Below are 13,374 nucleotides of genomic sequence, written 5' to 3'. Positions count from 1 at the left end.
GCATACTCAACACCCAAAGGGAGCAAAGGGAGGGTCAGGGCTCAGAGCAAGCAGGAAATGCTCTGTCCCCACTTACTTTATTATTTGACATCTTCCACATGCAAAACTACTACCAGGGCTGCTCCCTGACCTTTCCAGCCTGACTCCGACATTAATCCATGTAACCAACAGGAACTGCATACACCTCACCCAAGCTCATCAAGATGCTTACCTCTCCAGCTGGGACAGCCACCATATTTTAGCAGCTTCAACTGTCTAAAGATTATTGACCCCCCTGAAGCCCAACTACTTTCCAATTGGATCTCTCAGGTAAGAAACAACCTCTTTAAAGTCATGTTCTCTCATTATCCTCACACAAACTCTCCAGAGAGGGTCTGAACTGCTTGAGCTAATGGCCTTTGGTGCGGTAAAATTTCAAAGAGCAAGTATTTTTTCATAAACAATGATAGCAGCAACAATATTCATTTTCAGTGGAGAAACCAGAGAGCCTAAAAGTCAACATGAAATACCAGTGGGGTGGCGCCAGGGTATCTTGAGTTTTTAAAGCACACTGAGTGATTGTCATGCTCATGGAGGTTGAGAACTACTGTGCCATCCAATCTGTCCTGATCCCCTTCCTGACCACTTCTTCCCTTTTCCTGTTGTGTTCCAGCCTCACTGGTCTTCTTGATGTGCCCTTAATAGGCCACATGTGTTCTTTTTTTTTTTTTTATGTTTGTTTATTTATTGATTGATTGATTTTGAGAGAGAGAGCATGAGTGGGAGAGAGAGAGAGAGAGAGAGAGAGAGAATCCCAACCAGGATTCACACTCAGCACCAAACCCGATGTGGGGCTCCATCTCACAAGATAGGAAGATCATGACCTGAGTTGGAAACCAAGACTCAGACGCTTAACTGATTGAGCCACCCAAGTGCCCCACGTGTGTTCTTGTCCTATGGTCTCTGCACATACTTTTGCCTTAGCCATCAGATGTCCTTCCCCAGTTACCTGCTTGACTAACTCCTCAATTCCAGGACCTGCACCGGGATCACAAAAGCTTCAAGAAGCAGTACTAGGTTTCCATGGAGGTCCCACCACAAATAGGCTTCTTTGAGTTTCTATCCATGTGTATAACCATCTTCAGGGAACTAAAAGCAGCCACCTCAAGTTAGAGATGGAAAAGAAGTCAGCCTTGAAGTTCTGTGATTATACACACCACGTCTCACTTGTCTGCTTTATCATCAGAGCAAAGCAGCAGTGACTCAGCTTCCTACTTGTCTCCTTCTCTGAAAATGGCCCCTCGATGGTTTATAGGTAAGCTTATTGTTGTACCTTCAATCAAACCCCGGTCACAACCCAAACCACCTCTAGCTGCTCCTCTCTCTGATTCTAAGGCAGCTGTGTGCATGTCAGGAGTAGAATGGGAGGCAGCAGCCAGCAGAGATATCAGCTGTGAAGCCCAGTGCAGAGATGAGGACCAGAGGAGGGGAGTGCCGGAGAGGAAAAAGGTCTCCCTTCCCCCAGAGTAACCTTTCCAAAAATAGGCATCCTGTGTTTTTTAATCAAAATCACCAACTCATATGTATTCTTCGGCATCTGGCACCGCAAAGTTCCAGATGTTCTGCAGTTGCTCTCACAAACTTCAACAGGAATGGATATTCAGATCATTCAAGGGGAATGGGAACAAGGCAGACTGCGTCAGAGCCAGGTGTCAGAAAGGGTATTCATCCAACAAGTTTCCTGGAACCATCCAATTGCTGACTTGCAAGCACCTTGGGCCCAAGCTCTTCACAGTGGTATAACTTTCTCATCACCGTGGGCACAACCATTTTGGAAGGGAACCCTCAAGTCCTGTCCATGTTTGAGCAGCATTTTCTCACCCCTGTCATGATGGTGAAGTCTTGGGGCAACACTTCTTGAGCTTCTCTCCGCCTCCTGTTGTCTCCTGCCCTACAGCAGTGGTGGACATGGTCGGCGGGAGTGTGACACTCACTGAACAGGGTTGTTCAGTCTGGCTCTTCCTTGCCTTGAGGAAGTGCAGGAAGGGCCAGGAGTCTCTTCTATTCCCTGCAACAAGAGACCCTCTGGATCAGGACTTTGGAAGGCAGCCTGGAGGCCACCATTTTCTCAGGGGCCTTCCTTTCTCAGCCAGCAATGGATTGAGCAGCCTGCAGCCCACCCTGAAGCCAGCTGGGTAAGTGTGCCCTAGCCCACCGTGCCATGCAGCGCTCCCCACCAACAAGGGCTAAGGCAGGATCTGAGAAGCAGCAGGAGGCCCTCACTTGGCCCAAGGCCTCCAGACAAGGTCTCCCAATCCAGCTTCACTGGGAAACCCTGAAATTCAGGATTACTGGGCAGCTGACCCCACTACTGTAGCTGAGACCTTGTTCACCTTCTGGCTGCTTATACCTTTTCTCTACTCGTTAGAACCTGGAAGCAGGAAGAGTTGACTAAATGGCTTCCTCAAGCACACACCTAGTACCTTTTGTTCTTTCCACTCACTGAGAGCATGGCATTGCCCTGCAATTAACCCCGTTTCTAGGTGAGGAGGCTGTGGCTCGGAGAGGGTAAGTCATTTACCCGAGGTAGGACTCCAGTCCGTCTGATTCCTAAATCTATCCTGAAATGCTCTGCTGTACAACTTCCTGCTTGTTTCACAAATAAGAATACAGACCCAGAGAGGCTACATAGCTTAGCGAGTTTCCAACCTGGGTGCCTGAGCAGGGATTCTGACTCATTTCAGTATTCATTCACTGAATCAGTCATGCCCTCCATGTGTTTGTCTATTTACTAGATTTAGACAAATTTATCCTAAAGTTCTTAGAGATAGATAACAATGGCCATGTGCTATAGATCGAGTGCTTGTGTCCCCCCCCCCCACCTCCAAATTCATAAGTTGAAACCTATCCCTGTTGGGATAAGAGGTGAGGCCTTTGGTGTGATTAGGTCATGAGGGTGGAGCCCCGTGAATGGGATCATTGCCCTTATAGAAGAGACCCCAGAGAGTCCCCTCGCTCCTCCCTGTATAAGGATAACCTTTGATGAGCCATGAAGGGGTTCTACCAGACACAGAATCTGCTAGTACCTTGACCTCAGACTTCCAGCCTGCAGAACCTGAGAAATAAATTTCTGCTTATAAGCCAGCTGTCTGGTACTTTTGTTATAGCAGCCCAAACAGGCTATAAGAGAACTCTGAAAACAGGAGAAAGCAATAGCACATGAATAGCATTATTGGATATTAAAATATCTAATATTATAATTCACACAGTTAATGCCAAGCCCAAGAACAGACAGAAAAGTGGCATAAAATAGAAAGTATAGAAACAAGCACAACAGAGTATGTTTGCTCTGTGATTCAAGTTGTCCTCACGTGGGTGGGACAAGGATGGAATTTTTAATAAATGGTGTGGAGAGAAACGGATAGCCATTTGAAAAGAAAAAATAAAACTTATCTGTACTTCCACATCATTTTTCACCTTACAAATCTCAATGTAAAACAAAACAAATATAACCAAAGAACCAATACAAAACTGTGGGTGAGTCTTTTAACAGGGGAACAACATTTATTACTGATTACTTTCAGGAGACAAAAGAAAACAACTGATAGTTTCAAGTATTTAAAATAAGAGTTGGGGGCGCCTGGGTGGCTTAGACGGTGAACGTCTGACTCTTGATTTTGGCTCAGGTCATGATCCCAGGGTTGTGGGATTGAGCCCCAAGTCGGGCTCTGCGCTGAGCATTAGAGCCTGTTTGATATTCTCCCTCCCTCCCTCCCTCCTCTCCACTGTCTCTTTCTCTCCCTCCCCCTCCCCCGCTCACTCTGTCCCCCTCTCTCTCTCAAATAAAAAAAAATGAAATGAAATGAACAAATAAAATGAGAAATGCATTCATGAGGCTCCTGAGGGCCAGAGAATGTGACACACCCCAATGTACAGAGTTGATGTAAGCGACCAAGTCTCAGGCCAGTTTCTTGGGCCTTTCTCATATATTTGAACATGCTCCCCACTGCGATCTCTGGCACTGACAACCCTGCTGTTCTCGTCTCGAGTTTGTATCTGCAGACTCTCTCTCACACCCACCAAGCCCTCTGATCACTGGGTGCCCAGAGCTGCAGTGTTAGGTTCCAGGGTCCTTGGCATCAAATGTGCATCTCCTTTCCACCTCATTCATTGGCTAACGTTTAACCTGTGATGGGATTCTGAAGTGCTGTAATCTGCACGGACAGGTAACAGATGAGCCCTGCATTGGGCAGACATGGGCTACATCTTTGTTCTCTGGAGAGGCAGGAGGTGAGCTGGATGCAGTATCTCACCAGGCACCTCTGTTAAAAAGACACCTCATTAGGAGAGATAACAATGACACAGGAAACCTATTCTGTGCCCTCAAGTGTGTTGGCAGCAAATTGGGAAACGAGGAAGATGGAAGGGACCTGAATGGTAAACCAACCACTAGTCTTACAGGAAGCGTCAGTGTGATCCCAGTAGGAGATCCTAGGTAATCAATGCCAGCCCCTCTGGCCAGCACGTGCTGGAGCCCAGAGAGGGGAGAATAAGAAGCAGAGTAAGCGAGGCTCTGTATCACCAAGGCATATGGCTAGTGGGAGAGTCTCACCCGGGTGCCATTCAGTTTATCCCCATCCCCTGACCAAAGACATCTTCCATACGCAGTACTTCCTGTATCCAGTAGTACACAACACGGCTGCTCTAGCCTTCGCGGCTCACAGCAGGCCCTGTGGTCTGGGTTGTCACTTTGAGTGAAGATTCCAAACCATTGCAGATTCCCCCTCATCCTGGTCCAGGAAAGCATGCCCTCAGGTGCTGTGATACCGGGAAATCCGGCATATGGTGGTTTGACATCCTGATTCTTGAATGACGAGTTAAAACTAGAATGAACAATGAGATACCACCTCACACCTGTCAGAATGGCTAAAATGAACAACGCAGGCAACAACAGATGTTGGCAAGGAGGCAGAGAAAGGGGAACACTTTTGCATTGCTGGTGGGAATGCAAGCTGGTGCAGCCACTCTGGAAAACAGTATAGAGTTTCCTCAAAAAATTAAAAATAGAACTACCCTATGACCCAGCAATTGCACTACTAGGCATTTATCCAAAGGATACAAAAATGCTGATTGGAAGGGGCACATGCACCCCAATGTTTATAGCAGTGCTATCGACAATAGCCAAAGTATGGAAAGAGCCTAAATGTCCAGCAACTGATGAATGGATAGATATAGATAGGTATAGATATAGATATAGATATAGATATAGATATAGATATAGATAGATATATACACACACAATGGCAGTCAAAAAGGATGAAATCTTGCCATTTGCAACAACGTGGATGGAACTAGAGAGTATTGTGGTAAGCAAAATAAGTCAGTCAGAGAAAGACAAATATATGATTTCACTCACATATAGAATTTAAGAAAAAAAACAGATGAACATGGGGGAAGGGAAGGAAAAAGAAGATAAAAAGAGGGAAGCATACCATCAGAGACTCTTAAATAGAGAACAAACTGAGGTTGCTGGAGGGGTGTTGGGTAGAGGATGGGCTAATGGGTGCATTAAGGAGGGCACTTGCTGGGATAAGCACTGGGTGTTACATGTAAGTGATGAATCACTAAATTCTACTCCTGAAACCATTATTACACTATATGCTAACTAACTTGGATTTAAGTAAATTAAAATGTTTTAAAATATTTATTTATTTTTCAGAGACAGAGAGATAGAGTGAGAGCAGGGGAGGGACAGAGAGAGAGGGAGACACAGAATCCAATGTAGGCTCCAGGCTCTGAGCTGTCAGCACAAAGCCTGACGCAGGGCTCGAACCCACAAACCTTGAGATTATGACCTCAGCCAACCGAAGTCAGATGTTCAACCAACTGAGCCACTCAGGTGCCCCTAAATAAATTTTTTTAAAAACTGGAGGTGAAGTTCCAAACCTTCAATCAAGCTCTTTGGGATCACAAGGCCAAAATACAGACAGCCTACAGAACCCAGCCGTGAGGGTTTTGTTTCAAGGGTCCTTAGGCATATAGTGCAGGAGGCGAGGTTGAGGACGAAGTAAATAAGGGGAGCACATAATCCCCTTGCCTGCCCTAAGAACTTTGGACCAGTCCCCTGTGGAAAAGAGTGCTTCGAACAGACACCAAGCAGCTGCTTTCATCATACATTCTGACCACAAGCAGCAGGGGCTCTGAATGACAAACAGAAACTTTGCCCATGGCATGCTGGAGCTGACCCACACCAGTTTAAGGGAACCAGTTGTTAAAATTTTAGGAATTTTGCAAGCCATCTGACAAGTTGGTGGCTTGCAATGAGTATGGGAGTATGTGTACCACGGAACTTAGAAAACACTACAAAGCAGAGATTTCTTTCTTTTTTTTTTCCTTCTCTATGCTTTCTAACAGATTTTTATGGGACCTCTTAAATAATTCTGAAGACAGGGAGCTCCCTGCTCTCTATGTTGGCCCATCCCACTCTTGGGCAGCTCTAGTTGCTGGAAGCTCTTTCTCACACGAAGCAGACGTTTGTTTCTTTATCATTTCCCCTTGCAGCCTGTTTGCTCACGGGGACCTCCCGGCGCTGATCCCAGTGGACACCACATAGGCTGCTCCCAAGTTCCCATGGAGAGAACACTACGCACTGCCAGAACACGAGACGTTCATCGCCGTTGGGCCGTCTCCCCTTGCCCATGACCCCATCCCGGAGGGTCTTTGCCCAAGTTTGCTTGTGCTCTTGAATGTTCCACTTGCAAAGTCTGTGATGACAAAACCACATTTCATCAAACTGTGTTTCTCTCTCCCCTGCCACTTAGAGTGATCTCCATTATTCTTAAACTCTTCCAATAGTCTTAATGCCAAAAGCTGTCAGAGGGGGCAGAATCGATTTTGTGGAGTGCTTTGCACAAATAAGATACACTAATTTTTTCTCTGAGAGGATCCTACCCAGGGCTAGGTGTCAAGTGGGGCTAGGCAGTGCAGGGCATCGGGTTTCAAAGCCACGTTGTCTTGAAAACCATGGAGCTTTGAGATGGGGCCAAGGGCAGGGGGAGAGGAGCACAGAACAAACTGAGGCCTCTTCCCCAGGGGGCTCTCAATGACCTTGCCTGCATTGAGTAATGAGACTCCAAAGGCTTACTGCCAAATTCTACTCTGGCCAGCTTTCAGCTGTAGAAATATTCAAACAATATTTGTATAAATGGATGCCATTGAGGAGGTTAAGCCTCCAAATAGGCATGCATCTCTGGGCTCAACTTCCTCTGCAGAAAAGGAAGCGGGGCGGGTGTTGGGGGGGGGGGGGTGGGTGGGGAAGACAGGCTTCACAACCAGAGCTGAATCCCTGAGCTCCAACACCAGCCCTGCCCCTACAGAAGTGACCCCACGTCTCTCAACCTCTGTTCCCTCATTTATAAAATGGGTGAGTGTGCACATTAAATGGTAAAAACCATGGGAGTACCTACAGTGGGACTCGGCACATAGCAATGCCCACCGATAACGGTAGCACCCTCTGATTACCAAGAACTTCTTATCAACCTCTTCTGAGCAATAACTGGGGCTTTCTTTATTCACTCAGCTGAGTAAATTGCTGCTGAATCTCCAGCCCTTGGGGTAGGCAGAATAATAAGAGGCCTCTCCCCAAAATATCCGTGCCCAACTCCCCAGAATCTGTACGTGTTACCTTGCATGGCAAGGCAATTTTGCAGATGTGATGAAGTTAGGGATTGTGAACTGAGGAGGCTAGCCCAGATTATCCAGCTGGGCCCACTGTGAGCCCAGGGTCCTTACAGGTGAAAGCAGGGAAGTGACAGTCAAAGGAGATGTTAAGACCAGAGTACAGGTCGAAGTCATGCAAGGCAGACTGGTGGATGACAGGCTGCTGGCTTTGATGCTTGAAGAAGGTCATGAGCCAAAAAATACAGGTAATCCTCTAGAAAATGAAAAAGGCACAGAAATGCCTTCTTTTCTAGGCTCTAGCCGACACCTTGATTTTAGCTAGGTGAAACCCAGGTCAGATTTCTGACCTCCAGGAGTGTAACATAGTAAACTTGTTTCAGTTGCTCTAAGCTACTAAATGGTGTTACAGTAGAACTAGGAAACTAATATCCCTCTTCGCCCTGAGAGACCCACCAATCTCCTCCTCCAGTTTTGGGGATCTTCATGATCTCCCAGCTTGGTTCTGGCCCTACTGAATAGCAGAGCCACCCAACATTGTCAGGATGGACAAAAGATGTTAAGTCTGACTTGAGACAGAATGACAACAGGTAACATCGAGTGTGTTTAAGTACCTTACATGTAATTTAAGTCATTTAATCCTTATCACATCTCTATAAGATAGGTACTTCAAATACCCCTTTTAAAGATGGGAAACTGAGGCACAGAGATGGTAAGTAATTTATTCAAGGTCCATACTACCAGCAAGTGTCAGGATGCAGATTTCAACCCAGGAAGCCTTATTTCAGAGTCCACGCTCTGAACCACTGTCCTACACAGAGCAAAGTTGCACACCCACCTCAGGGCCTTCTCAAGGTCTCCCCTGCAGAGACTCACCCCAAAGGCAAGACTTGAAATTTACAACAGCAGTTTTCTGGAGGCTGAAGAGTGGTTGGAAAGAGGGTGGAAGCCAACCTACCAATCCCATTTCTGAAATGCAATCACTGTCAAAGCCCAGAAAACTTTCCAAGATACTTGGAAAGGACTATTGGAGATAGAGTGCTCCCTCACATCCAAATCTCCCGACTCCCACACCAGGCTCTGCTTTTTGCCGGGCCCCAGAAAGAGGCTCCAGTCATCTCCAGTGGCTGGGCTGGTGTGGGTGCTCCATATAACAGGGCACCTGCCACCCTCCTGGTTGCTGCAGGGGGCCCTGACATAGGCATTAGGCAGGAAGAGTGCAGCAGTGTGGCTGATGGGTTATTAGAAGAGTTAACATTTGAAAGGTGTTCAGAACGTTGCCTGGCCAATTTATTGATTCTCTTTCCCCAGAAAGAAGGGTGCTGGAGGAAGAGTTATATAAAGCAGTGTTTCTCAAACTTTAATATGCATATACACCACCTGGGGATCTTGTTAAAATGCAGACTCTAACTTAGAAGGTCTGAGATGGAGTCAAAGATTATGCATTTTTAACAAGGGGATGCAGATACTTCTGGTCTGTGCACCAGACACTCAAGTAGATGGAATGTAGGGCACAGAAAACAGAGCAGGAATCCCATCTCATGATGGAAAGGGGCCTTGAAGGCCCAGTGTGTACCCTAACCACAGTTAGAAGTCTGGACTCTTCAAACACTTCTCCCTTTCTGGGCAAGCAAGTTCAAGCAGGAGTCATTGCTCGACCTGGCCAGGATAGTGGCAATGGGCCATTTTCACTGTAGGCTGGCCATGTCTCAAGCAGGAATGAGACACTTAGCCAGGCAGCCAAGGAAGGAGTTGACCAGTAGGAGCTTAAACCCTTCAAAGCCTCTGCATCCCCTAACAGAATAAACACCAAGCTCCTTGGGATTCACACCCATGTGGACACAACTCAAGGTCCTGATCTCCTTTCCACCACACCACATGGCTTCCCAAAGACTGCTGGCTTAGGCGGCCTCCACTTGGTCAAACACCTATTGCTAGGAAGTCCCAGATGGCCTTCCGTGCTCATGCTCAGGCAAGAGCCTCTAGGCCCCCCACAGCCCCTCCATTAGTCCCCTCCATCATAGAAGCCCTCACTTCTCAGAGTGCGGTCTGTGGCCCAGCAGCATTGGTATCACCTGGGAGCTCATTAGAAATGCAGACTCTCAGGACCCACCCAGACCATCAGGATCAGAAGCTGCATTTTAACAAAACCCCTGGCGATTCGCGTGCACGTTAAGGTCTGAGAAGCACTGGCCTAAGCCGCTTCTATTTCTGTGTTTGCCTCCCCTGCACACTCAGCCCCCATCTCAACTTCCCTCTCCCAAGCGGGTCAGCATGACCTACATACCGAGTGTAAATTTAGCCTCCTTTCTGGCTCTCCTTGGTTACCTCTCTTTCCAGAAGCTTCCAATCCAGTGCTCCTCTTCCTCTATCAAGGGTCAGTTCTGCAACCCCACCCATCCCTAAGTTAGCCCAGAACATGTCAATAGCCTTTATTTAGGAAATCTCTCCAGTACTTTTTTTTCTCTCTAAACAAGAAATCATTTGCCTGAAGACTTAAATTGTTCAGACAAGCTGCTGTGTGCAAGGCCGGGGTTGTGCTAAGTTTTCCATTCCAGCCTGAGATCGTCCGTATACCAGGGTGAGTCTGCCTTGGTGGGACAGAAAGGGAGGCCACCACGTGGGGACAGTTCTGTGTCGAGCTCTTGTCCTTGAATCATTTTGGGTTGTAACAGGGAGAACACAACAAAATTACAGTGGCTGCCATTCCTCACGAGGCACCAGCCAGGCTGACCCGGGTCGTCCCAGGGCAGGGGGCATTATTCGAAGGAGTCCATTTGACAAATGAGCCCGCGGAGGAGGGTTCCTTTAAGGCCTCAAGGGCCTGAAGATACATTTCTGACTTCACCTGGAGAAATGGATGATCCTGCTCCCTTCTCAGACCAAATGGACTTCACCTGGAGACCCCATGGGACCACCACTCACAACTCTTGACCAGGAATCCTTTGTGTGCATTTTGGTTATTAATGCAGTCTGTCAGTTTTGCCCAGAACATAAAATTACATGCAGACATTTGTAATATAAATACAGATACTTTTATTAAAGGAAATAAAAACCAGTTCACCAAACAAAGATATCACAGATCATATGTGGGTCTGTGTCTTTCCCATCTCAGTCTCATAAGTCTAATATAGACACTCCCTGATTTTGACTATTTCTTGTTAATTTCTGATACCTTTATCATGTGGTTTAATGAAAGTTACTTAAATCTTTCATTTATTTAGCAAACGTTTATCGAGTATATACTAAATGCCAGGTACTCGACCGGGTGGTAAGAACATAATGATGAGTCACTGAGGGCCCCACAGTCTTGCAAAGGGACAGACAGGTAACAAATCCACAGTGTAGTAAGGCCTGCAATAAAGAGGTGTGCAGAGTACGAAAAAAGAATCCTTTTTTTTTAATTTATTTATTTATTTTGAGAGAGAGAAAGTGCACGCAAGAGGGGGTTAGGGGCAGAGGAAGAGAGAAAGAATCCCAAGCAAGAGCCACACTGCCAGTGCAGAGCCTGACATGGGGCTCAAACTTATGAACTGCGAGATCATGACCTGAGCTGAAACCAAGAGTTGGATGCTTAACTGACTGAGCCACACAGGCGCCCCTGAAAAAAAATCCTCAGTCATGAATAGTGGGATTCCCCAGGGAGTCCTTATTGTAGTGATTATTTCAGGAAGTACTGAGTAACACATCCGCTCTAGGATAAAAATCATTGTCACTTGCATACATGTCTTATGCCACCTCTATGTTTATGGTGGCAATGTATTTTCATGGCATCTTCCATAGCTGTCACATTGTCAATAACAATAAATATGTAGCTTCCCAAACCTCTTGAGAAGGCGCCAACAATCCTCTGTAGGTTCCCAACATTACCCAAGTTCCCTATTCTTAGCACATTTTTTTCCTACAGGTTCAGGACCAGTGCCAAGATGACAAGGATAAGATCTATCATCCTGGAGAGCAAGATTCACAAGGACTAGGTGGGTGGCATGAGTGCCAGCCACACGGGCCAAGTTCAGAGTAGGACTCCAGATCCAGCATGGGATTGCCATGCACTTCAAGAGCCTGCAGCCCAATGCTATTAAGTGGGCGAATGGGGTATAACTAAGGGAGAAAAGTTCACCCAGGGCTCCAGGGTCCCACTGCAGGTCTGCACACCCAATCAAGACACCAGCACTGCAGCCATGAGGAAGCAAGCCCCTGCCACCATACCTCCCACGTGGATTACAGACACACAACCTTGTATATTTTGATATGGTTTCCTTGTTGCTACTTTGGGTTAAGTCTACACACTCCTGGATAGGGAGTAGAGAGATAATTTAACTTGTCCAGGAGCTAGGGCTGATATGTGAACTTAAGTGCGTCATTCCAGTTGTCAGACTCCCAGAAAGATGTAGCTGCTCAGACAGAAAACTGGAGGTTAGACATTGAACCTCAGATGGGTAGGAAAATAATCATCATGACACTACTAGCAAAATTAACTGAGAGATTGCTACATGCCAAGCACTATCATAAGTACTGTACATATAGGAACTCATTTAAAGCTCACAAATTTATGAGGTAGCACTCACTACTTTTATAGATGAGGACATTGAGACCCAGAGAAGTTAAGCCCAAGGTCACCCAGCTAGTTGCAGAATCCACCACTCAGGCTCTGAACCAATGCACCACACCGCCACCCTGGGAATTCTCAGCTTTTTCTACAACTTGGAGTCTAGAATCTAAACTTCTAGGAGTCCCAGCATGCATGAAAGAACCTCCAGATGGAGTGAGACAGATGGCTTCTGTCACTAGGAGGAGCTAAGCAGGAAGCAGAAAGTAAGCAAGCCATATCTCCTAAATTACTGGTTCCTGAACCACATACTGCTATGCCCAACTCCAGGCATTCTGAATCAGAACCTCCATAGGCGGGGCCTGGGAATTAGTACTTTCATTCTCTCCAGTGATTCTGTCGCACCCAGTCCAAACAGCAGCATCTGGGAACCATGTCGTAAGACTACATGCTATTCTGTGGATCTATTTCTCTTCATTTTCAGGCATGTCATAAAGTTTCAGAAAATTGGGGTATGATTTAGAGGCCAGGGAAGATAGAGGAAGCAATTATATGAATTCCCCCAAGGGGTAGATAAAACTCAAGGAATAAGATTTAAGGCTATCAGAACTAGTTGCCCAGAAATAGAGAGAGCCAGAGTAGTCTGAACTGACAGTTGAATGGGTAATGTGGCCCAACACAAGGATCAGATGATATTCTGCATGAATGTTATTATGTAGGAGCAGTGAGTTCAGTCTCAACTCACCATTTGTCTTACCACACACACCAAACATATATAATTCCAAGGTTTTGCATAGTCTTAATTGGAATCACATCAATGCCCAGTTTCTATCTAAGTATAATTGGAATTATATATTTAACAAAATGGTCCCTGAAAAGATAGGTTGATTAAACCTAACATATGAAATATCCTATTATAAAATCATTGTATTTCATGGTGGCATTTGTCAAGCCATTTTTCCATCTCCCAGCACATTCTAACCACCTGTTATCAGTTGAATTGTGTCCTCCCAAAAGATGTTGACGTCCTAAACCCCTCAATACCTATGAGGTGATCTTATTTGGAAGTAGGGTGTTTGCAGATGATCCAGTTAAGGTGAGGTCATTAGGGTGGGCTTAACCCAATATGACTGATGGCCTTATGAAAAGGGGAAATCAGGACACAGAGA

Source organism: Felis catus, chromosome D2, assembly GCF_018350175.1.
Source record: "Felis catus isolate Fca126 chromosome D2, F.catus_Fca126_mat1.0, whole genome shotgun sequence".
Taxonomy (NCBI): Eukaryota; Metazoa; Chordata; class Mammalia; order Carnivora; family Felidae; genus Felis; species Felis catus.
The sequence above is the reverse complement of the archived record's forward strand: the minus strand, read 5'-3'. Positions refer to the sequence as shown.